The sequence below is a fragment of the Callithrix jacchus genome, chromosome 1, assembly GCF_049354715.1.
Source record: "Callithrix jacchus isolate 240 chromosome 1, calJac240_pri, whole genome shotgun sequence".
In the NCBI taxonomy this organism is placed as follows: domain Eukaryota; kingdom Metazoa; phylum Chordata; class Mammalia; order Primates; family Cebidae; genus Callithrix; species Callithrix jacchus.
Window position 1 is genome coordinate 130,095,066 of NC_133502.1, and position 27,374 is coordinate 130,122,439.

The 27,374-nt window shown below is 34.8% G+C and overlaps 1 long non-coding RNA gene across 1 annotated transcript in view; it reads right to left on the reverse strand.

Moving 5' to 3' along the window:
* Positions 1 to 1,330: 1,330 nt before the first annotated feature.
* LOC128928683 (uncharacterized) overlaps positions 1,331 to 27,374 on the reverse strand; it is a 299,314-nt gene continuing 273,270 nt past the window's right edge. Inside the window, exons 5-6 of the long non-coding RNA XR_008474116.2 lie at positions 5,701 to 5,772; positions 1,331 to 1,426 (exon numbers count right to left, since the gene is read on the reverse strand). This is a non-coding gene — a long non-coding RNA (uncharacterized LOC128928683). The remainder of the gene's footprint in view (positions 1,427 to 5,700; positions 5,773 to 27,374) is intronic.

The window sequence follows — 27,374 nt, forward strand, 5'->3', positions numbered from 1 at the left end:
CATCTATGTTAGTGTTAAAGCTAGAGTTGCCATCTAGATCTGTCAGGGACACTCCTAATCTAAGGTGGATATATCAGCTAACATTTGTTTATTCTATTTGGTACACTCTTTTGTTCTCAGAAGGCTCTTGAGATGGGCAATAAATACAAAATTACCATAGCTAAAAGTTATGCGGAAGAATGTCACTTAGCTATAAAGTAACATTTAAATCCCCAAGAAGTCCCATCATTAAACAGACATGGCTATCCAGTGACTGGCAGTGCTGAATCACCACAGATCCTCCCACACAGTGACTTCAGCCTGACACTTTTACACCAAGAAGGGGGAGCAGAGCCAAATGTTTCTTGCTGTCCCCCCGGCTCTTAAAAGAAATGGCCCAGAAAGGTTATATGACATGTTTCTCACAAATTTTCCTGACCTACCAATTTTGTAGCCCACTCACCTATAGGTAGCACTAACAGGCAGGGCAGGACAAGAACACAAGAGTGTTTCTGAATGATAATCAGTGTAGAAGCACAAGGTCAAGGCCACCTCTCTCTAAATAAAGAATCTGAAAAAAGAATCTGGTTTTCTAAATACAGAATCTGGCTTTCTATCTTGGGGAGGTCACCCAATAAAAGACTAAGGGAGCCTAAACACTGGCTCCCATTACAGATTACAATGTGAACTAAGTTTTTGTTATATTATTATGTTAAACAAAGGGAAAATATAGGAGAGTATAAGCAAAAAGAGAAATCACTAATAATCCAATGGCTGTGCTGTCTACATATTTCTCTGTATATCCTCCCAACCTTTTTAAAAAGTAAGATATAGTTAAATATAAAGAAAAGATAAACAGTATGTATATGGCCTTCCTTTATATCAAGACACTTGAGGATTTGTTCTTTGTCGAATCTTCCTTATAATGGTAACTTAAAAAATTTATTGAAGTGTTACAAGAACCCAGAAAAAGAATAATCTGGCAATGTTATCATGCACAAGATCAAGCACCTAAAAAGTGTTGCCCAGATTGCTGATTGAGTAATAATATTCATGAAATGCAATTATATTTGTAAATGGAAGTTAGTCATGTATCCCTCAAGAAGTTATAGGGTAAGCTCTGGCTTGGATGTTTGTCCCACCAAAACATATGTTAAAGTTTAATTGCCAGTAAGGCAGTGTTAACAGGTGCAGTCTAAAGGGAGATATTTGGAAAATGAAGGATTTGATCAGATAAATTAAATTCAACAAAATTTGGGTACCTACTTGTATTAGTTCATTTTCACACTGCTATCAAGAATTATCTGAGACTGGGTAATTTGTAAAGAAAAGAGGTTTAATTGACTCACAGTTCTACGTGGTTGGAGAGACCTCAAGAAACTTAGAATCATGGCGGAAGGCAAAGGGGAAGCAAACACCTTCTTCACGTGGTAGCAGGAAAGAGAGACTGCAAGAGGAGAGAAGTGTTGCGTACTTTTAAACCATCAGATCTCATGAGAACTCACTGACTATCCTGAGAACAGCAAGGGTGAAATCAGTCTCTATGATCCAGTCACCTCCCACCAGCCTCCTTCTCCAAGTCAACATGAGATTTTGGTGGGGACTCAAATCCAAACCATATCACTACAATACGACACACAGTATGCCAAGTACCTTGGATGCAAAGGCAAGAATATGCTGTGTCTTATTTACACACAAAATAGACACCACTTGTTTTTCTTGTGCGTTCTACAATAGACTCCTTAAGACAGTAATAGAAATTATAAAATGATGCTCAATATTGAATTAGTGAATTACTGGGGTGGCGGGGGGAACTGATCTCCAGTGATTTTTAAGCAGATGACTAAAGATTCTTTTCTAAAAGGATTATTTTTTTAAAAAAATAGCCAAGCCTGCATTGGCATGGTTAAGCCTGTAGAGTTTTAAAATGTTTTCCTCGATGACTATTTTTATCTCCTCAAGCATAATTATTAGGCATCACAAACACAACTAGTGAAGATTTGCTTTCATCTTACGTTATTTTCATTTAAAAATCACAAAGCATTAGGGGATCTTTCTTTCTACCTTGATGGTTAGATGCTTCTGTTCCCTGCTGCTATTAGTCCCAAGGATAAAAATGTGAAGTTGCTATAAATGACTCTGTCAATTTTATTTAGAAATCCAAAGTTTCAAACTGACACCAAGTCAGGCAACTCAAAATCTTTTTGAACTTTTCCCTCATACATATACCTTCAGGGTAATTTTCTTGCACGAAGAAGAGAAAGTAGCAGCAGAGAATTACTTTTTTAAAGCACGAAATGATTTCCCTTGCTGCTAGTATAACCTATGTAATGACAACAATTTCAAAATAGATATTTGAGCTTTGCCATTTTGTTTTCATTAAATCAGTCCTCAGAAGAGACAGTTTTTTCAGTTTGTTAGATAAAATTATTTTTCTCTGTTATTATACCTATCAGGTTATATCACTTAATACCTGCATAACTTGCCACAATCCAGTATACTAAAACATTTGGGGTAATTAAAACATTGAGTGAATTTACAGAATATGGCAGAAAATAAATGAAGTAATATTTTTATCTGAGTTAAATACATTTTATTGTCAAATATGGTAAGCAAGAATTAAATAGGGCCAGAGGTTGAAAAAGCAACAATTTATAGACTAGATATCAGAAAAAAAGAGCAATTAAATGCAAAAAGAGAAACAAAGGGTTTTAGCAGTCAAACTGAAATCAAAATAGAAATAAAATAACAATGAAAGGAATTCGTAGGGTTTCTGATATAGTGGCACCTCTCGGGTTATGTCAAAGTTATTAGAGATAAATCAAGTAGTAAAAAAATAAGCTTGATGACACAGAAAAAACTTCAAATAACCTTTTGAAAAATTTCTGTGTGTTCACGTCCATTTACAATATTCACTATTTAAGTCTGAGATTTTAGTTTTGTTTTGAGAGAAAGGCAGCAATTTGTTATTGCTTCTTCCAGCTGGGGTTGCTCAACCTGTGAGCTTATTCCAGCCCTACTCTCACTTTAATCAGAATGGATGTTACAGAACCTTTCCAAGGTTTTGGAACTACACATCCAGATTCTCTTGCTTTGAACCTCCTCCTCTCAGGTCTAAAACTAGACTTCTGAAATGTTCCTGAGATATCAACTTCATTTTGTGCCCCAGTTTGGATAACTGGGTCTCTGTCTTCTCTCCTCTGCTTTTAGTTCCTATTTTTATCATCTAAGCAATTCTTCAATGCTGTGAGGACTGCACCTCTGCTGTGTTCATGATAGTCTCCCAACCAGGAGAGGGAACATGGCCTTTGGATCCCAGCCAAATATTCAAGCAAATACTTGCTGACAATCTAAACTACATCTATGCTTATATTACCATTGCCATGTTGCACTGGTATGTTTTATCCACCTGAGATTCTGATTCATCCACACTGTCCCCACAGTCCACAGTGACTGCCAGTTTTCAGACTCTACATGCAGATCTGCATTCCCAGTGTCTGTCTTAGGATATGGGGGAGACTAATTTTTAGGTGTAAGTCTTCAGTTGGTCTGTGTTCCTGAAGATGATTTCTAAAATGCAAGGTAGAATAGTGTAATCTTTCATCCCTTGACCTTTAGTTATCACGGGCTTCAAAAATATCCTTCTCACCTTTAACAATCTCATTTTCAAAGTTCTTCCCAAAATGAAATTTTACTACCTCCTTCAATAATTCATTTCAAGTATAAAGTATTCCAGATTTAGGAAATTCTATTTGTCTCTAACCAAAGTCATATTCCTTTACATTAAGGTTATTGTTAAGACCCAAAGGTGAAAGAGAAAATCTATTCATTCTCTCCTCATTAACTTGAAGACGACTATTAACCATAACTCCAGGACCTAACATCTTTAAAATATTCAACTCAAGAATTATTTAAGTTTTGCATAAATCAGTAAACATTCACCAGGCAGTGCATATGAAGAAGGTGCATATAGGGTTGGATGGTATTACTACTATTATTGGCTGTCAGATATCTTGAATATACTTATGCATATGAATTTATACAATCTTCAAAAAAACTTATGAGATAAAGGCTATGGTATCCCTCTAATGTAGATGTAGAAACTGAGGCACGGGGATTTAGAAATTTTCCTATGGTCACAAGCTTTTTCAGGTAATGGTACCAGAATCCAAACTTGGAACAGTAGTCAATACAGCTGTGTATGCTCTGCTGCCTGTAAGGCCCAAGGCCTTTGCCCATGACCAAATGTCCCCTATTTTTTGCAGAAGTCTTTTTTTAATGTGTATTTATCTTTTAAGAAATCAAAATTTCACTCAAACACCAATATCTAATATAACACCGTATATTTTATATAAAATTTGTGTATTTTTATTTAATAAGTGCTATTATAATCACATAATTTTCTATTGTTTTCAGTGCAAAGGAACAGTTTCAGACCTATGCAAGCTCGCCTAGACTCAGCTCTTCATAATTATTATTTTGTTTCTATGGACAGAGGGAAAAAGGAAAACAATTTCTACTCTCTGTATATTTGAACTTGAGGACTACCAGTACATATAGAATATTCATAATTCATACAATAAAAACTTTACTCCATTTTACATACAACTGTTCACAACTAGTATTTCCAACTATCAGCTATCATTATACCAATTATGCTGATACGGTAATATCATATTAACTATCGTATTACAACCGTCACTTTCAGCAAGTCATTTCTCCAGCACTTCAAAATTATGGAGCCAAGCCTTTGCAATACATTTTCTCATTTATTGCATCCAAGAACACTATGACCTAGATAAAATTATTAGCTCTATTTTACAGGTGAGAAAATTAAGGATCATAAAAGTTAAGTAACTGGCCTGAGCTTAGTGCTGAGGCAGAATTAGAATGTCTTTCTGTAATGTATGTCTGACGGCAAAGAGCATGGTCTTATCATAGTGACGCTAAAACACAGATCCTGAGTCCAAGTGTACTTATTTTGAACATACTATACTTGTCAGGCTCTCAATGCATGATTGCCACTTTGCATCAAGGTTTATTAAAATATTTTTCAATCTATCACTGAACCAATTTTGAGAAACCAAATAAAAAGAAAGATAATGAAGCACAATGTGTTGGCCACCAGGGGGTGCAAGGTCCAGCATCATCCTAAATCATGTCCTCAACTTTGCAGGCCTTTTCTTGTGGTACGTGAAAAAGGGAAATCTTTTCTTTTGAAAAAGGGAAAATGTTCTTTTCTTAAGAAAAGCATAGAGTAAATCTAAGGGGTTTTTGTAAATCAAAGGTCAACATTCCTTTGAACTACACCTGGTGGTGAATTAATGCCTTTGAATTATGAAACTTGATGGAGGACGGGCAGGCTGTGATAAAAAGAAATCAAATAAATGGAATTTCTACTATTTCTACACTATTTTCAGAATTATAAAAACTTGAAAGTGTCTGGGCAGGACATTTAGCCACAAGAGTTTTTAAGGTATTGATTTCTGGGAGACGATTTCTCTTGATAGACAGCCTGATTTTAATGATGACCACTTCTAAAGGTGGTCTTGCCATTCTTCATGTCAACCCACATAAATTGGACAGAGGGGGAATATATGCCCAGCAAGGGAGGCTGGGGATTCAACTGTACATCTTTGTTTCTGGAAGCACTGTTCACATAACTAAAATGTATTCGAAGGCATGTTTCCTTGGAGTAATAATGCAACTATTGTCTCTTACCTGGGTCAGTTTTGTTTGAATATTTCCGTTGTCATGCAGATTGTCAGCATGGTCCATAATTATGAAGAGTCCCTGATTGTAAAATAAAATAATAAAGAGAAAAATCAGTAGGAAAGTGCCTGGGGTGAATTTATAATGCATTTAAAGTGTGAAGCTGTCCATTTAACCCTTAACAATATTCATTTTCTTCACAGTGTGCAAACCCTGTCAGTAGTTTGAAAAGCTATGAATTTAAATAACCTTAAGCAGCCTAAGAAATGAATAATTTGATAGGTATATCTGGCAGATGGTTGAAATGTCGAAGTTTTTTTCCTTTTCCCTGAGAATATGCTGCAGGGTTTCTGCCAAACTTAGGTTGTAAGGAAGGCAAAAATCAAACAATAAATGCTCCATATTTGCAAACTATCAACACTAAGGTAGCATTTAAGAAGAACAGTTGCCAGTCCTCCTCCCTTGATTCTTTGATGGAATGACCTGAATGGCAATAGCTTTTTATTTAAGATGAATTTTTTTTAGTTTGTCAAAATAAATATTTAACCTAAGCTTAAAATCAATGACTTACTGGTGTCTCTCCAGCTTGTTGCTGTGGTTTCATAGAGCTTAATGCTTATTTCAATATTAATGTAAGTACTGACAACTGGACTAGCAAACTTTGATTGACATCTCATTGGAGGGACTCTAGCAAGAAAGAGAACACATCTTTTCTTGTTTTTTAATCTGGCTGTTTTTGATATATGTAGACATACACCTTATCTGGTACAAATAGCTGGGGAGAAAAACCCAGTTGAAAATAATATTGTAGACACAAGTCAACACACACCTTTAACAGGACCTATTTGTTATAAACCAGTGTCTTTACCAGAAGTACAGTCTGGATATAGAGTAAACGTCCCAATAACATGTGCTTCTATAAAAGAGGATCCTGATATAAGGATGCCTACAAATGATCTGATTCATATTCAGAACAAAGAAACATGTACCCAAGACTTCAAAGACCATCTAAACCAAAATCAACATAGAAGTATTCTTTGGAAAGTGTCAAGGTGAGAGAAGACATTTTTAAGTAAGAATCAAGAATATACTAAATATAATAATTTAAAAGGTCATTAATCATTTACCCAAAGTTACGTTGACCTTCAGAGGGTATGTGTAAGTCAGAAATGATTGAGGAAATTTTAGAAAACAAAATTCCAACTAATAATTATTAGAATGTTTACCTTTCTTAAATACTTCAGGAAATTAAGATAATAATAACAACAATGAGTTAAATACATATAACATTTTAAATGTCAAAACAACTTAAATGATTTTATTCAAGCTTCATATCTTAATGACATAGGTGAGGAAAAGAAGCAAGTCATGAAACTATGATAAAAACTAGATTACAGATTTTACAATTCTTAATTCAGTGTCTTTTACCATGAAAATTTAACATTTGTATAAAAAATCACAGTAAAAGACTTTCAGATTGATAATTGAAAATGAACACAAAAAATTACCTCTTCCAGTTACCTTACAATTTTATATAGGAGAATAAATAAGAAGTTGGTTTTCAAATACTTATATTATTATTATTATTGTAATTATTGTTATGTCTTTGGTTTGAGTTTGAGATTTCAAAACATTTATTTATATTGGAATTCAAAATTTTCTATAATCTGCATTAACTGAGTAAGACAGTCATAGTTTCTGCCCTGATGAAGCTTCTAATCTTCTGTCAGGAGAGAAAAACCTTAAAGAACTATTACTGAATCAATTATTCAATTATTGATGAGTTAATTATTTTGAAATTGAGGATAAATTGGGTTTCCTGAAGTTACTAAAGGAAGGAATAAGAAACTGCTTTTTAGGAAGGTAAAATGAAGCTGAGATCTGAATAATTAATTAGTGTTGTAAAACAAACAAAGTGGGCAATAATTTTGGCAAAGGGAACAACATATACAAATCGTGAGGATTTATTTTTGAGGGTAATAAACTATTTTTTAAAGCAGTTTTAGGTTCACAGAGAAGTTGAATGAAAAGTACAGAGAGTGCACAAATACCCATTTCCCTACTTATGCAAACCTACCTCACTATTGACATCCTCTATCAGAGTGTTACATTTGTGACAACTGGATGAGCCTACATTGACATCATTATCACCCAAAGTCTGTATTTACATTAGGATTCACATTTGGTGTTGTACATTCTATAGTTTTGGACAATGTATAATGACATGGATCCATCAGTATAGTATAGTAGAGTGTAGTTTCACTGTCTTAAAAACCTTCACTGCTTCCCCTATTCATCCCTCCCCTCCCCCAAGAACTGTCAACCACTTATCTTTTACTGCCTCTATAGTCTTGCCTTTTCCAGAAGGTCATATAGTTTGATAATACAATATGTAGTCTTTTCAGATTGGCTTCTCATACTTAGTAATATGCATTTAAGTTTCCTCCACATCTTTCCATGGCTTGATAGCTCATTTCTTTTTAATCACTGAATAATATTCTTTTATCTGGATGTACCAGTTTATTTATTCATTCACCTTCTGAAAGACAGAACTTGGTTGTTTCCAAGTTTTGGCAATTATGAATAAAGCTGCTATAAAATGCATGCACAGGTTTTTATATGAATGCAATCTTCAATTCATATGAGTAAATATCAAAGAGCATAATTATTGGATCATATAGTAAGAGTAAGCTTTGTTTCATAAGAAACCGCCAAACTCTCTTCCAGAATTGCTGTACCATTTTTTTATTCCTACCAGCAATGAATGAGAGTTCCTATTTTCCATATCCTTGCCAGTATTTATTATTTTCCTTGTTTTGGATTTTGGCCATTTTAATAGGTACGTAGTGGTGTCTTAATTTGCAAATCGCTTAAAGACCTATGATGTTGAATATCTTTTCTATGCTTACTTGCCACTGTATCTTCTTTGGTGAGTCATCTTTTCAATTCATGAGGATATTTTGAGGAGGCAAAGCATGTTTGAGGAACTTAAACAAGGGAAGTAAACTATAGTCAACATAATAAAGCAGGGAAATCAAGAAGTCAGCCCTGTGCGGTGGACAGAGACCACATTATGTAGATCCATGTAAGGATAGGTTAAGGGTTTTATTCCTTATACTAAGAGAAGTGTTTTACTCAATGGACTAACGTGTTTCAAATTACATATCTTGGTCCCAATTCACGAGCTTCGTCTTTCATTCCTTTGTTTCTTGAACCTCTGTTCTAGCTAAACTGATCTGCTCACTAATTCTTAAATATATAATTTAGTTTCCCAATATATTTCCATCACCTTCATCATTTTCCTTGCCTAAAATTATTCATATTTCTTGCCCAATAAACCTTTTTTGGAAATACAGCCATCCCTACTAGTCTGCATGTTTGTAAGTACTTAGCACATCTATATTTCACATACTATAGCTGTACTATGGTGAATAACTATGATAGCACATGCATGCTGAACTTTACGCGGGACAATGAGTCTTTGTATCAGAAACTTTTCTAGTTCTCAACCAGAAAGATAACTGACAGACTCACAAGAAGAGAAAGACCAGGGAATGAATCAGGATGACTATCTGAGTATGTGGGACTATACCTACATCTAAATTTTTACACTAAGAACAGACATTTAAAATTAATAAATACTTAGTGCTGAAGAACAGAATACTATCTGAATGATGGAATGTTGGAAATTCCTAAAAGATGGGAAGATATGTATCAGATGTATAGAAGTGACTGTATCCAAAAACATACATACAAGAGTAGTTCTGCAGAGGAGGGAGCTTCTCTGTGATATACTAAACTCAGAAGTAAAGACTAAATGGTATAATAAAAGCCCTGGGAAATGTTCAGGGTGATAATTTGAGAAATAGCACTTGGAGCAAGCTAGAAATTTGGCCTCGGAAGGAGTTGGTAGCAGAAGTATTTACTGTAAGTACGAGTAACTGCGCCTTGGAAGCAGAGCGGTACCCCGGAAGACAGCTTATTTCTTACAGAGATTTACTGAAATAATTTCTAATGGATATACTTGAGCAAAATAAACAACAATTTCATGTAAACTCCTCAGAGACAGGTATAACACATTAATAAATGCCCACTCATCAACTACAAGTTACTAAATAAACTAATTCAATCACAAGTTTCTGATGCTCAGACTCTATATGGCATTTATCTTGGATCCAGTATATTCCTATAAGGTCGTTGATTTTGCATTGTGGGAAGGATTCTATCAAGAGTCAAACATCATGTGTTTCTGATAATAAAGGTCACAGACCACCTTTAAAATTTTTTGCACATCTTGATTACAACTAGCAGCACTGATCTATTTTACATATATATAACATAGCACTCAACTGTAGAATACATATCATTTTCAGGCATACATGAAACACACAACTATTTACAATATGCTAACAAAATTTCCAGTGATTCAAAATTATATAGAATATGTTCTCTGACCAAAATGCACTGTTAAATCCATATAAATAACCATAAAATGCCCACATGTCAGAAACTATAAACTATATATCTGAATAATCTAGGGTCAGATTAGCAATTAAAATGAAAATGAGAAAATATTTTAACTAAATGATAAGCAAAGTGTATACAATTCTCTATTAAAAGGAAATTACAGCCTTAAATTCATATATTAAAAGGCAAAAAAACTAAGCTGAGCAAATGCTTAACTCAAGAAATTAGAAATGTAAAGCAAATTAATACAAAGAAATTAGAAATAAGGAAACAATATAGATAAAAACATGAATTAAAGAAAATAACCATATAATGAAAGAATCAACAAGTACAAATGTTGGGTATTTGAAAAGCCTAATAAAGTAGGTATCTGCCTAGGAATAATGATTAACAAAAATAAAGAGAAGACACAAATAACTGATATTGAGAATTTCAGAAGAGCATTATGAAAAATACCTATGAATACGAATATAGCTATGAAAATGGATATAATACTATAAACAATGATAATAACTTTTAAAATGTAGACGTTTGGGACGTATTTCTAGGAATGAACATGACCAAAACTAAAATATAGTAAATCTAGATGATCTTACAAATACTGTAGGTATTATGTTTCTTTAATTTATGAATTTCAATTATTCTTTAATTTAAAATACTTATACTAAAAAGTTTGAGGACCAGATGGCTTCTGCAGGAAATTCTATTACCTTTTAACCTTTTAAATTCTCAGTCTGACATATCTGAGTTCAATTTTGATTTTGTTTTATCTCTTTTAACCATTTAGCATGCTTTGTAAATTTTTGTGGAAAGCTGGACATGAATGTATTGAGTAAAAAGGACTGAGGTAGACAGGCTTTTGGTATGAAGTTTAATATTTATGTCACCAACAATATATGTTTACTATTTTCTGTGTCTTGTTTTTACCTTCTCTGTTGTCTATGGGCTTTTCCCGAGCCTTCTTAAATGTGGTCGGAGGTTTGCAGTCCTTTTGGCTGCAATGGTTGCTACTATATAAGAATCCTATTATTAATGTGGTAATTGATAGGGGTGGAGGGAGTGGAAGTATTGTGTGATTAGATCTCAAACTTTCTGCAAGCCTGTTTTGGATATCCATTTCCCTTTACCCAAGTTGGTTAAACTCTCATAAAATCCCAGTCTGTCAGATTCTGGTAAAATAGTTCCCTTGAGGACTGGACTTGTTGAGAATAGAGACCTCTGGATATATTTCAAAATAGTTAATTTTCCCTCCCCACTGCCAGAAACAAAGGGGATAATTCTCTAATCTTCACCCAGAGAATCAGGTAAAGCTCTTGGAGGTAACAGTCATGAAAGTGTGAGGGTTCTCTCTAAGACTGGGTCCTCTAGAACTCTCAAGCTAGTTCAGAGTGAGCCTCCAGCAATTTGTCAATTGCAGTTTAAAGAGTTCCTACCATTTGGTTTAGCTGCAGGGTTCTGCTCCTGGGCTCCTACTCACAAAAAGCTGTGAGTCTCTGTATCTGCCTGTCTGTCTCTATAGTTTATAGGACAGCAGTTTGCTGTATAACCTCAATTCTGAGATACATTTAAGAACAGTGTTTGATTCTCAGTTTGTTCAGTCTTTTTCTTGTGAGAATGGGAATAAAGACTTCTAAGCTCTTTACATGGGCTCAAAACCAGAAGTCTATTAGCTTTTTAGGATATAAATATTAACAATATTACATAAACACTTTTAACAAATAGAGAAAACTGAAAAATGACTCAGTAATTTTACGGGGCCAGTGTAACACTTAAACTTGACAAACAAGATAAAAAAAAAATTCCAGACCAAAACCGCAAAATAGATATGTATACCTACTAAAACATAATAGCAGAAAAGATTTCAGAAATATCCAAATGTCAATATAGTACAAATAAGCTAGATTCAATATGAAAATCAAAAGATAATTTAATATTTAAAAATCATCATTCAGTAGATAGAGAAAAGCACTGATAAAATTCAGTAAATTTTCATTAAAAAATGTGTATGTAAAACTGAAAATAGAAAAGAATTTCCTTATCATGGGTGAAAAATATATTTAAAAATATAAAATATATTATATAATCCATATATAACATATGCCAAAATATCTATAACATATATTATATTTAATTGGAAAATATTGAATGCCATCTCTTTTAAATAAAAAAGAAAACAAGATACCCAGGACCACCATTCTTTTCAATGCTCAACTTGATGATGTAGTAAAACAGAAACAAGCAAGCAAACTAATACATAGTATAAAGATTAGAGATTGGGGAAACGAAACTCTCATCATTTATAATGTTATGAATAGGCTTAGCAAATCCTAAAACATCCACAAATACACTATTAAGATAAATGAGTGAGGTCATAAAGTAAATGTACTCAACGCAATTTACTTTGATACCACCAGCAAATGTTAGAAAATAAAATATTAGAACAGATACCTTTTACCAAAGCATCAAAAAGTATTAAAAAGCCAAGACTGAAGCTAACAAAAAGAATATAAGATATATACATATAAAACTATAAAGCACTTAATCATAAAATAATGAATCAATTAAATGAAGATATATACCACATTCATGGATGAAAGCCTTAATTTTATAAGAACAGCAACTCTTAAACTAATCCATAGACTTTAATTAATCCTTACTTTCTTACATATGTTTGGTAAAACTTTACAATATACTTCTAGAATTTAACTGTCATAGAAGGGAAGTTTGTGGAGAAGTTTTCTCGGAAGATCTACCATCTACTCCTTCTTTTACAATCATTATTAACTTTCCATGATGGGGCAGTTAATTCTGTGCAGAGCTCCTTTAGGTTTCAAATTTTTCACATCATCCAGGATAAACTACATGCTTGGCGTGTGACAGAAAAAGTATTCACTAGGTTCTAATATTCTTCGTTTCTCTTGACTCTCCCAAGCAGTCATTTTCAAACTACTAACAGTCAAAGGGTATCCATTCTCTACTCTGCCTCCCTAAATTGAAAGAGATTGGTCAATTTTTTTTTCTTAGTTTGGTAGACTTACTTTTCTCCATTTGACTATGTCTTTGAAGCATGCATCAGATCCTCACCAAAGTATACAAAACTTTATATGAATTATTAGATACTACTTTCTCTATGTTTCAAACAAAACCTCTCTAAGATTTGGGGGATAAAATCATAGTCTCCCTCTTGCTCGATAACAATTGATATTGCTAGCTCTAATTTCAGTTTAGACCACTAGGTTAGAAGGGGTAGAATTTCAGATCTGCTCTTTCGGTGTAGTTTGCATCCACAAGTGTAAACACTGATATTTTAACATTAAATATTAATTTATTGTGATAATTATCTTACAAAAGTAGAGCTAATAAATGACAATTGCATAACCAAGCCATATTAAACACTGCATAAAATTCAAAATGAAAAAGAACAGGTTTTTATCTTGGAGTAAATTTAAATCATTACCATAACTAATTAAATATATCTTTCTTCAACACAGATGCTCCTTAACTTATAATGAGGTTATGTCCTGATATGCCCATTATAAGTTGCAAATATTATACATTGAAAATGCATTTAAGCTACAGAATATCGTAGCTTAATCTTGTGTAGTTTAGGCTCATAACACTTATATTAGCCTACAATCAGGCAGAATCATCTTACACAAAGCCTATTTCGTAACAAAGGGTTGAATATCTCATGTCATTTATTGAATACTATACTGAAAGTGAAAAACAGAATGGTGGTGTGTATTATATGTATGGTTTCTACTGAATGTGTATTCTTTTCACACATTCATAATGTTGGAAAATCTTAAATCGAACAGTCATGAGGTGAGGATCACAAGGGAGGGAGCAGAGATACAGATGGAAATGAATAGCACGAGGAAAATAGAAGAAAAGCAAAGAAGAAAAAGAAATAGGGTGGTTAAAAGGGAAGGAGGGAGAGAAGAAGGAAGGAAGATAAACAGAGAGATAAAGGGGCCACAGGGTAATTTAGACTAGAAATATATGTCATTTTATTTTATTAATCAACACTCAGTTAATACAATTGTTTTAGATGGGAAAGCCTTCCCTATTTGATTTCACAAGTGAAGAATTAACGTTTTGCTGTGATAAACATTATTTAAAAGTAATTCTGGGCCAGGTGCGGTGGCTCACGCCTGTAATCCCAGCACTTTGGGAGGCCAAGGTGGGTGGATCATGAGGTCAAGAGATAGAGACCATCCTGGCCAACGTGGTGAAACCCTATCTCTACTAAAAATACAAAAGTTAGCCAGGTGTTTGGCACACAAACTTTAGCTGGTGTTAGTCCGAGCTACTCGGGAGGCTGAGGCGGAAGAATAGCTTGACCCGAGAAGCGGAGGTTGCAGTGAGCTGAGACTGCGCCACTGTGCTCCAGCTGGGTGACAGAGCAAGACCCTGTCTCAAAAAAAAAAAAAAAAAAAAAAAAAAAAAAAGTCATTCTGGCTGTAACTATGAGGTTAGAAGTGGCAGGATGTTTATAATACTTGCTTAAATGCTTTACACATGAATTGAGCCTATGTTAAAAAGATAATAATATATATTCCACATCATTTAGCAATCATTAGGAAGAACAAGAAAGGCTATAGAAATAGCTTTAATATTCTCTCTTCCCACCCAAGAAACTTGAAAAACAACAACAATAAAATGCACAAATAAATTTAATTATACACACTTACAACAGGCAAACTAGTCTCTTAAAATCTAGGAGCAAATGGCTAAGAAGAAAGACCAAAAACAACAACAACAACAAAAACAGATTAAACAGATTATATGGCATATTCACTATTTTCCCCCATTTTAACTAGTTTATTGTTTACAATATCATTTTTGAGGATTCTCATATCTAAGTTGCGTTTCCCTGTACAAAAGTAAATTATTCCTTTGCATTATTTTAATACTTTAGAACAGTATGCATTGCATTGAGACCTTGTAGAACATGGTGTTACATGTAAATCTTTGATCTCCAAAAAAAATACCAGGATCAAAGTTTTCCATCATTTGGACATAAATCTCAGCTAAAACAAAGTGATAATAGACTAGTCAAGAAAAAGCAACCTGAAACAAATGTCTTTAAATTGGTGTTACTCTACATGGTTGGTGCATTACTGAATTAATTAATCATTTCTTTGAACTTTGATATTCTGCTGTCTCTAGGTTAGGAGTAAATGCCAGTCACTGTTCATCTATTTGAAATTTATTCTCAGTACTAATACTTTGTAAATCAAATGAGAAAATGGTAAAACTTTGTGTCTCTGGGAAACACATCATGGAGAAAGTTTATGATATAAAGTAATGCAAACACAAAATTTAACATCTTTACTGCTCTTAATGAGAAAATTCTTATCCTAATTAAAGGACTGATTGGATTTGTGGTTATTTTTTGTAGTTGTTGAAATTAATTTGAGTGTCCACTGCAGTAATTAATGTAGTTGTTAATGTGAAGTCAAGCAGGCTGAGCTGAATCACAGCTCCTCCAATTACCAGTTACTTGAACTCGAGCCAATTATGTGCCCCTGACCCAGCCCTCCACCACCACTAAAGGTGCTCCATTTGCAAAATAGGGATGTTAATAGTATCCATCATATAAGGTAGTCATAAGCATTCATAAGATAACAGTGGTAAAGTGTTTTCCACAAAGATTGATTATGCAATACTTCCCATTCATAAATAATTATATCACTGAAATTTTGAAAGTATTCATCAGTGGCAAGAGTTTTAAATCTTGTTCTGAGGATTTATGGAGAGTCTGTGGAAGAATTAATAAGCCTGGAATTTCTCATCCTGTGTTTCAGACGCTGCAGTTCTACTCTTACCTCTTTGATATATATATTTTTAAATGAGATTTAACATTTTCAAAAGTAGTGAGAACATGAAAAAAACACTCCCATATAGCTATCACCAATCTTTATGTAATTAACATTTCAACATAGTTTATTGTGTTCTTCTTCATAAGATTTGGCTTGCAAAGATTTATGATGTTAAAAATCAAATTAATTTCAAAACCACTGACTTAGAGGCTAAATATATTCCAGCAAAAACACATTTCTTCTTTTCTATTTTTTATTGATATATCATAGTTTTACCTATTTTGGTGGAACATGTGATATTTCAATACTTGTATATAATACATAATGACCAAATCAGAGTAATTGGGATATTCATCACCTTAAACATTTATCTTTTCTTTGAGAGCATTACAGTTCTTCTCTTCAAGCTATTTTGAAATATACAATAAATAACTATTCACTACAATTTCCCTACCGTGCTATCAATTACTAGAAAATATTCCTTCAATGTATTTTTTACCTACAAACCAACGTTGATTCATCCTCCCCACCCTTTCTCCTTGCAGTCTATTTTTATTTCCCACATATGAGTGAGAACAGGTGATATTTGTCTTTCTGTGCCTGGCTTATTTTACTTAACATAATTACCTCCAGTTCCAACCATATTTCTATAAAGGACAGGATTTCATTTTATTAGATGGCCTAATATTCCATTGCATATATATATGGCTGTTTGTAAATCCATTTGTACATTGATATACACAGGTTGATTTAATATTGTGGCTACTGTGAATCATGCTGCAATAAACATAAGAGTGCAGATATCTCTTTGATACTGACTTGCTTTTTATTTTAACATGTAGGTGTGTTACATAGGTATACACATGCCATGGTGGTTTGCTGCACCCAACAACCCATCATCTACATCAGATATTTCTCCTAATGTTCTCTCTCCCCCAGGCCTCCACCTCCCTATAGGCCCCAGTGTGTGATATTCACCTCCCTGTCTCCATGTGTTCTCATTGTTCAACTCCCACTTATGAATGAGAACATGCAGTGTTTGGTTTTTCTGTTCCTGTGTTAGTTTGCTGAGAATGATGGTTTCCAGCTTCAACCATGTCCCTGCAAAGGACATGAACTCATCCTTTTTTATGGCTGCATAGTATTCCATAGTATGTATGTGCCACATTTTCTTTATCCAGTCTATCATTGATGGGCATTTGGGTTGGTTCCAAGTCTTTGCTATTATAAAGTCTTTGCCCATGATTATGTCCTGAATGATACTGCCTAGGTTTCCTTCTAGGGTTTTTATGATTTTAGGTCTTACAGTTAATTCTTTAATCCATCTCAAGTTAATTTTTGTATAAGGTGTAAGGAAATGGTCCAGTTTCAGTTTTCTGCATATGGTTAGCCCATTTTCCCACCACCATTTATTATATGGCTATCCAGTTTTCCCAATACCATTTATTAAATAGGGAATCCTTTCCCCACTGCTTTGTCAGGTTTGTCAAAGATCAGATGGTTGTAGATTTATTTCAGAGGCCTCTGTTCTTTTCCATTGGTATATATATCTGTTTTTGTACCAGTACCATGCTATTTTGGTTACTGTAGCCTTGTAGTATAGTTTGAAGTCAGGTAGCGTGATGCTCCCAGCTTTATGCTTTTAGCATAGTATTGTCTTGGGTATATGGGCTGGGCTCTTTTTTGGTTCCATATGAAATGTAAAGTAGTTTTTTCCTAATTCTGTGAAGAAAATTAATGGAAACTTGATGAGCATAGCACTGAATCTATAAATTACTTTGGGCAGTACATACTGTTGTTTTATAATGGCTGTATTAATTCATATTTCCATCAGCAATGTATAAAGGTTCTGTTTCCTCATCAGCATGTTATTTCTTGTTTGGACAATAGCCATTCTAACTGGGGTGATATAATATCTCACTGTGGTTCAGTTTGCACTTCCTCATGGTTAGTAATTGAGACTTTTTTATATACCTTTTGGCCATTTATATTATGTCTTCTTTTGAGAAACCTATCCAGTTGTTTTGCCATTTTTCTTTTTTTCTTTTTTTTTTTTTTTTAGATGGAGTTTTGTTCTTGTTGCCCAGGTTTGAGTGCAATGATGTGATCTTGGCTCACTGCAACCTCTACCTCCTGAGCTCAATCTATTCTCCTGCCTCCGTCTCCTGAGTAGCTGGGATTACAGGCATGTGCCACTGTGCCCAGCTAATTTTGTATTTTTAGTAGAGATGGGGTATCTCCATGTTGGTCAGGCTGCTCTCAAACTCCTCACCTCAGGTGATCTACCTGTCTCAGCCTCCCAAAGTGCTAGGATTAAAGGCATGAGACACTGCTTTTGGGCCCATTTTTTATTTAGATTATTCATGGGAATTTTGCTACTGAGTTAGTTGAGTTCCTTATATATTTTGGTTATTAATCCTTTGTCAGTTTGAAATACTTTTTCCATTCTAGAGGTTGTCCCTTCACTTTGTTAATTGTTTTCTTTGCTGTGCAGATGCTTTTTAGTTTTATTTAATCCTGTTTGTCTATTTCTGACTTTGTTGCCTGTGCTTTTGAAGAATTATCTAAAAATTCCTTATGTAGAACAACGTCCTGGAGAATTTCCCCAATGTTTCCTTCTAGTAGATGCAGAGTTTCAGGTCTTATATTTAAGTCTTGAATCCATTTCAGTTGATTTTTATATGTGGTGAAAAAAGTGACTTAGCTGGATTATTTTGCATATGGATGCCAGTTTTCTCAGCAACATTTATTAAAGAGACTATCTTTTCTTCAGTGTATGTTCTTGTCATCTGCATAAAAAATGAGTTGGCTATACATTCAGAATTTATTTTCTGGGTTTTCTCTTCATTGATTCTTGTGTCTGGTTCATTGGCTTAGGTGTCTTATTGTGCCAGTACCATACTGTTTTGATTACTCTAGCTTTACAGTACAATTTAAAATCAGGTAATATGTTGCCTCCAGCTATGGTTTGTTTTCTTTTTTCCTCAGGGATGCTTTAGTTATTTGGAGTTTTTCACGGTTACATGTGAGTTTTGGGATTTTTTTTTTCTATTTATGTGAAGAATGTCATTGGTATCTTGATAGGGATTACATTGACAATGGATAGTTCTGGGTGGTATAGACATTTTAACTATGTAATTCCTCCAACCCATGGGCATGTCCTTCCATTTTTTTGTGCATGTTCAATTTCTTTTATCAGTGTGTTATAGTTTTCCTTTTATAGATCTTTTACCTCATTGGTTAAATTTATTCCTAGGTATATGTTTTCATAGCTGTTGTAAATAGGACTGCATTCTTGATTGCTTTTTCAGACTGATCACCCTCAGTGGTCTCTATACCTGTTTTATTGCCCATCTATAATTCATTCTCAATGCATCAACCTGAGGAATCTTTTAAAAACAGAAATCAGATGGCATCATTCCCTGGTTCAAAATTCTCCAAAGTAGCTCTAGTTTTCTCTGAATGCAGTCCAAATTCATCACAAGACACTATGTTCTCTCTTTCTCCCCTTTTTCCTATAGTACCCTTTTTCTTATTCACAGCACTCCAAACACATGGCTTTACCATTGTCATTACTTTTCTTTAAATAATCACACCAACTTTGTTCCTGTCTTAGGCCTTTGTGTTTGTTGTTTCTTCTGCCAGGAGCACTTTTCTGCCAGATTTTCACTCTACGTAGCCTTTCATATTACAGGTCTCTGCCTAAACACTGTCTCCTTGAAGAGTCCTTTCTCGACCACCTAATCTAAAGCAGTCAATCTCCTTTCCCAGTAACTATTATAGGAAGACCTTATTGCAGTTGTCACAACACTTATCAGTATCTAAAATTATCTTTTCTATTTGTTGATTTCATTTTGTCTTTTTTTCTCTCATATAATTTATTTTTTTTGAGATGGATTTTCGCTCTTGTCACCCAGGCTGGAGTGCAATGGCGCGATCTTGGCTCACCTCAATTTCCGCCTCCTGGGTTCAGGCAATTCTCCTGCCTCAGCCTCCTGAGTAGCTGGAGTTACAGACATGCGCCACCATGCCCAGCTAATTTTTCTGCATTTTTAGTAGAGACGGGGTTTCACCATGTTGACCAGGATGGTCTCAATCTCTTGACCTCGTGATCCACCCGTCTCAGCCTCCCAAAGTGCTGGTCTCTCATATAATTTTAATAAGATGATGGAATTTGACTCTTCTGCTAAGTGAATTTTCTACAGTGTCTATATATTGGCTGATGCAATAAATATTTGTCATGACAGTAGTTAAATGAATAAAAGTATTATTAAAGTACGAGTGTGGACCACTGTCCTTTTAGGTCAGATTTCACCCTAACTGTAGTTCCATCCATTTTTAAATAAGCTTCAGTTACTCATTTCATTTCCCTAAGTCATTTTCTCCTTTACATAGGAGTAATTCGTATAAGCTATGTTATTGCCAGGAAGATGGCATGAAATGACATACAGCTTATTCTCCATCCACCTCCAGTCCAGATCCATTTCCCACTCTACCACACCCTATTCTGTGCTGTGACTGGTATCCATAACCTGTATCACCTGGATCCATTTTCCCTTAAGCTTCTCCTTGAGACCGACAATGAAGGAACTCCTTCTTTTCCAGCCATGTTTTCTTTACCAGCTGACTATAATAACAGATTCCGCCTTGCTGCTTTTTCCCTTCCAAATTCCAGTTGTTATCAGGCATGGGTAATGCCATTCTCTCCTCTTGATTTTCAGGGTGGTAAAGACTTCCAACTATTTTTAGTACCTGGATGCCTTACTGCCCATACGTTTGTAAATAATTCTTTCCTTAATTAACTTAGGCTAAACTCTTTCTGATGAGTATTTGTCTCTTGCCAGGACCATGCATGACACTGTTATTGTCTGTGGGCATTTTCTACACTTCCCAGAAACAATTTATTTCAACAATATTTACTGAATGCCAATTGCATATCAGGGACTAAGTAGGTAATCAGTACTATGTGTATCCAATATATATACATGAGTGTCAAAAATGCTTTAATTAAACAAGATAGCAAGTCTTTTAGGCATAATTAAAAATCAAAATAAAGCATCACTAACTTAATATCTGGGCTAAGAAAACACAGCAGAAGATTTGTGTTCTGGTGAGTTGCTACTTCTCTAGTGTTTCTGTTGGTTTTATGCACATATCATGGAAATAGAAAACACATACATATTTACATACGTACACACATACATACATATATAAATAGGCTTATTCATGCTTGATTTGTATGCAAAGCTGCATCTTCTCAAACTGCAGGAATAAGTTTACACACAGGCAGTTATATATTCACTGGCATGATCTACAAATGCATTACTGAATCGAATGAGGCAAATACTATAAATGCTTATTTATTTTCATTTTATCCGTCCGAACTCACTGGTAACCAGCTACCTGTAGATCCACACTGTGGTAACATTCCTACCTATTCATGGCAGGCAGGCATCTGATCAATGATTGTTAAGGGCTCTGATTAGGTCAGAGTTCTTAGGTTCCAAACCCAAATCCACATCTTACTAGCCTCTTGCCATTGGATAAGCTGCTGAACTCCAAACCTCATTTATAAAAAGTAGACAGAAATAAATAATAGCGTCAGTCTCATTGGATAGGGCTGTAGTGAGAATCAACTATATTAATGCACTTAAAGTGCTTAAAAAAGAACATGATGAATGCTCAAAAAGTAGTTGCTCCTAGTGTGATTATTATTATTGCTGATCTTGAGACTGAGTAAAATTCTGAAAGATATTCAGATACATAAAATTTGCAGTTTCCGTATTTGAGACAGCATGTGGCTCTTGATATCTATTCTACATCAAACTTATTTGAACTGTATGATAGTTGTGTGTTCTTTGTAGACTACACATACATATACACACACACAAACCCCTACGAAATATAAATATATTTCTGATTTTTTTTCAGATGGAGTCTCTCTCTTTCACCTAGACTGGAGTGCAGTGGTGCAATCTTGGCTCACTGTAACCTCTACCTCCCAGGTTCAAGCAATTCTCCTGCCTCAGCCTCCCAAAAGCTGAGATTACAGGCATGCAGTACCACGCCCAGCTAATTTTTGCATTTTAGTAGAAATGGGGTTTCACCATGTTGGCTAGGCTGGTCTTGAACCCCTGATGTCAGGTGATTCACCCACCTTGGCCTCCCAAAGTGCTGGAATTACAGGTGTGAGACACCATCCCTGGCCTATTTCTGATTATATATGGAGACTTGATTGGCCAAGTATACTACCAAGTATGCTATTAATCCAGCATAATTAACTAAACTCTATAGCTCTCAAGTCTGCGAATAATCTAAAGAGTTGGAAAAGCAACAATTACTGCAGAAATGGGAGTGAGGCTAAGTAAGCTTGCCTATTCCATAAAATCATTAGGAAACATGAATAGATCTCTTCTCTGTGATCTATTGCCTTCATCTCTCACCAAAGCAAAGGAAGTGAATTAGACATTGTGATTTTTCAAAGAGTTGTCCCTGAAACACTTCAACAAGGCTTTTGGGTAATTCTTAACCATGCTGAGTGTTGGATAGAAAATGGTCTAAAAGGTACCTTCCAGCTGTATTCTTCAGTGATGTATGTCAAACTATTACCACTACATTATAAATATATTCCTGTTAAACTGGTGATTGCTCACAGGGGAAAGTGTGAAAATGGACACTGGTCTAAGCTATACAGACTATACAGACCTTTCTATGTTAAAAACATTACTCTCTACCTTATCTTTTACTGGTGTTTTTGCATCATCACAATTTTAACATCCACAAAAAAGCACAGGCTTAATGGACTGTGAAGCAGTGAGCCAATCACAAAGGCAACAAAAAATTCAATCACAAACACCTGCAACTCATTACAAATTTAGCAGCACAAATGCCAGAGGCTGTAATGGGTCTCAGATAGTCTCTGCAACTCTGCCAATACTCACCTATAATTTGGACTTGACATTTACAAAAAAAAGACAACATTTACAAAAAGAAAAGGGCAAAGAGTTTTACGAAATAGCCCCACTCTTTCAACTTCCCCCTTCCTGCCAAGACACCTCAGGGGAAAAAAGATCAATTCTAAATACAGGTGCTATTCCTTCTGGAATACTTATGAAAGCATATTAATTAACGAAGAATTTAAATCAATATTCACTAGGAAACTGGGAGGTGTTTTATTTTTCCCCAGAAAGTATCATTCTCTGTAAGTATCTCTAGTATAAAAAAAAATAGGGACAAAAGAGAGAAAGAAGGAGGGGGAGTGGAAATAAAAATAATGTCAGTTTTATTTTTAGATTTTCTTTCTGTTTTGATTTGAGGATTAGGTATAGTCAGTAAATGTAGACTTGAAATCTTGCAAATGAGGACTGTCACATTTGCAAATATGGAACATTTTGGTTGTCGTTTTATGGAGTTGAAAGAAAAAAAAATGGAACATAGGCATCTGGAGAGTCGAATTCTGGTTCTGGATTTTTCACTGGTTGTATAACCTTGGAGAAGTTATTTAACTTCTTCGGATTCTGTTTCCTCCATTTAAAGTTTTGAAGACTGCAGGCTCTGGCTTGATATCCCCTGCAGTAGCTTCAGTTTCTGAGCAAGAACTCTCCATCAGATACAAACTAAAGACAGTTAATTTTTCTCTCCATATTTCCTTCAACATTCACTCTCCTCTATTTTCACAGCATAAGCCTGATATACAGACACTGTCATTTGAAATAGACCCTTTAAAATGCCTACTGCTAATGCACCTGCTACCTTAAAAAGAAATTTTACTTTCTACCTCATTCAGGGGTGTGTTTTAAAATCTTAACATGAATTTTCCTTTCCCATTCTCTCAGAATATTTTGGAAGTTGCTTCCTTTCAATGACATTTGATGTTATTTGAGGAATGGAAACTTATTTTAAGATTTGAAATATAAATAGAAAAGTAGCATTCTAATAATCATATTGCAAATAAAATATTTTAGTGTTTTTCTTGGCATAGTAGCCTAACATTTACAAGCATTACTGAATATTTTGTAAGGAACCATAATTTGTTTCTTACAAGCACGTGGATTTTCAAGTGAAGTCCATTTCATTTCCTTTCCCACATGTTCCATAATATTTGTGTAATTTACCTATTCTACAACTAACAAACGTGCTTAAAATTAACAAACACCTTTCTAAAGCAAACCCTTCATCTAGGAAGTATGCTGCTGAAAGCAAGTAACCCTGAACATCTATGACTTATCAACCTCATTCTCATATCTTAGATATCATATCAAACACCCGTAACTCAGGTAGAAGATTCACAAACACAGGTCATTTTCACAAAAGTTCCTAAATCGCCCTTTCTTCACCTCAGGCAGTTTGAAAAAAGAATTCATGCAATATCTGAATACCCAGGGTAGAATATAACAATCAGGTTTGAAGGGAAGAAATGGAAATAGAAATAAAAGAAGATAACGAAAAACAACTAAAGGCTGTTTATTAATTATGTCTATTTGTCTTGTCCTGTTCTGGCTGCCACAACAAAATACCATATACTGGGTTCAAACAACAAAGATCTACTTTCTCAGCATCTGGAAGGAGGTTGGAAGTCTGAGATCAGGGCACCAGTATGGCTGGGTTCTGAGTATTCCCTTTTAGGCTTGCAGACAGATGCCTTCTTGCTGTGTCCTTATATGATGAAGTGAGGGAAAAACAAAGCTCACTCTCTTTTCTTCTTCTTAAAAGGCCACAGTCCTATTGGGTTAGGTCCCCACTTTGATAACCTCGTATAACTTTAATTTCCTCCTAAAAATCCTATCCTCACATATAGTCACATTGGAACACCAAAATATGAAATTAGGAAGAACACAATTCAGTCCATAGCACTATTATTATAAAAGTAATAAGGAGGAGAAACATTCACATGTATTAAATTAAAACAATTCATAAACAGTACATACTGCTGTTATTATACATATTTATTATATGTATATATATTTGTGTGATATATATACACACATGCATATATATATATATTTATGGGAAAATTGCTAAAAATATATCATTTGGTGATGACTTCTGGATGATCAGATTATGATTAATACCTAATTCACTTTAGTTTTTACTCACATAATTTCCTGAAATTGGGAAAAATATTATTAATAAATGTTACCTCAATGAATCGGCATACTTTGGAAAATAATCTGACAACTTTTATAGTGATTTATAACCCTTTAACTCAGGTCACTATAAGTGAAAATGTGTCTTTGTTCCATTGAACTCTCAACCTCAGAATGCATTTGTGAGTTCTCCTGCAGTGTAAATTATGAGATTATTTCCAACCTTGTCAGGTTCTGGTAACATACTGCGTACTATAATATAATAGAAGCAATTCATAAAATATTTTTTTACCTGAACTAGTTTCAAGTTCTGTAGCTTTGCAGCTACCATTGTTCCGGTTTCACACAGAACATACAGTACAGGGGATACTTTATGGGACTGAACAGATAGTTGAAAGCTGGTTTTACTTGCTAATTCTCCCTTGTTATCCTGGCATTAAGTGTGCATTAGAAGGATGCAAAGATGTTTGATGAAAGTGATCTGGGTTTGTGTTGGTTCTCTGCAAATGCTTTAAAGGTGTGGCACATGACATTAAGGCAGTGCATCCAGGTGGAGCCTGGGGCAGACATAAAACCCTAGGTTGGTAAGCACCTGTCACAAGAAGCCTTATCAAGGCATTCTTGGGGAGTGGAACAATGGAACACCCTGCAATCCTCATAGGCAGCAGCCATAGTAAGCAATGTTCAGCATTGCTGTGCCTTAGGGATGCACACAGCATAACCTTACTTCAGCAGCTCACCGCAGAAAGTGAACCATCTTCCATCAAACAGGGCAGTCAAATGTTTTCTAAAGGAAGTTCCCAAAGAGTACAGTGCTGAGCCCGAAGTGTGGGAAGTTGGATTCAGGTGTGAGAGACAGATAGGGGCAAGGCAAGGCTGTTGGTATACACTGTTCCAGGAACAAATCTTTCCAAATTTAAGGCACTTTATATTGCAGCCAATAAACTCTTTTAGTACCATCCTATTTTGCTTCATGAGTGACTTCTGAAATAATATGTGCTATTTTTAATACTCAATATCTGTGTTTGCCATGACATTAAAAAGATTCAGAAGCAATTGGTTAACCAAGTGGCATTTTGCCATTATCTAAATTCAACACAAATATGAGAAATGAAAGCAAAGGAAAAAGTTTTAAGAATTTGATAGTAAAGTAAAAATTATTAAATATGCAGAGTCAATGTCTCTGCCCACTTAACTGCCTCTTTGACTAATGGTCTAATCTGCAGAGGGCTTAAAATTCAATTCATTTAGTACCTCTTCTGCTTCTGAGGAAAACCTAGTGCCATGGTTCTCTAAGATGATCTGCTTAGCTATATCTTCAGTCACACACTACTCTGGCTGGCAGCTTACCTCATCATAGGGCTCAGAGACCTTGAAGAGTATTTATTTCACATTCCACTAATTAGGCTGTGTATTTGACCTTACTAATCTCTTCAAAAGAACCTGAAGAAAAATAATACATTGTTTTTCAAAATAATACTGTCTGAGTGATATATAGTATAAAGGCAAAAGTGAAGTCCTGGGAAAGGTTTTCAGGGGATGCAAATATTCTTACCTAGTTCTATAACCTTACTACCTCTATTATCTTGATCAGAAAATTAGACTAAGTGTTTTCACCACAAAAGTGTCTGGTGATCACAGGGGAGGTGTTGTATGTCTAAGTGACATTATCAGATTCACTTTTGAAATATCATATGTTAGAAACAGTGCTAATATTTAAGTAGTCCAGATTGGAGAACCCATTAATGGGTTGGTTGACTTTCTCCATAAAAGTATAAACACCTATTAGCATATACAATTATATTATCAATATGTTTTGTTTCAAAAATCCAAACTCATTTCCTGTTTAGTCTATGAATTTCTTTGCGATCTCGGCTCACTGCAACCTCCTCCTCCTGGGTCTAGGCAATTCTCCTGCAGGACTCAGACTCCTGAGTAGCTGGGATTACAGGCATGTGACACCATGCCCAGCTAATTTTTTGTATTTTTAATAGAAACGGGGTTTCACCATGTTGACCAGGATGGTCTTGATCTCTTGACCTCGTGATCCACCCTCCTCGGCCTCCCAAAGTGCTGGGATTACAGGCGTGAGCCACCGCGCCCAGCCTAGTCTATGAATTTCTACTTATAATATGCTTTTGTTGTTCTTTTTAGACGCAATCACCTTGGAAAGCTATGAGGGCAGCAGAGAAATTACTTTATCAATATTGAGATTTATTTCTTTATAAATGATGATCTTATATTTACTGCCTTTTCTTAGGCTTAAATAAAGTGTAAGAAAAACATCTAAAAATCTTAAATTGTT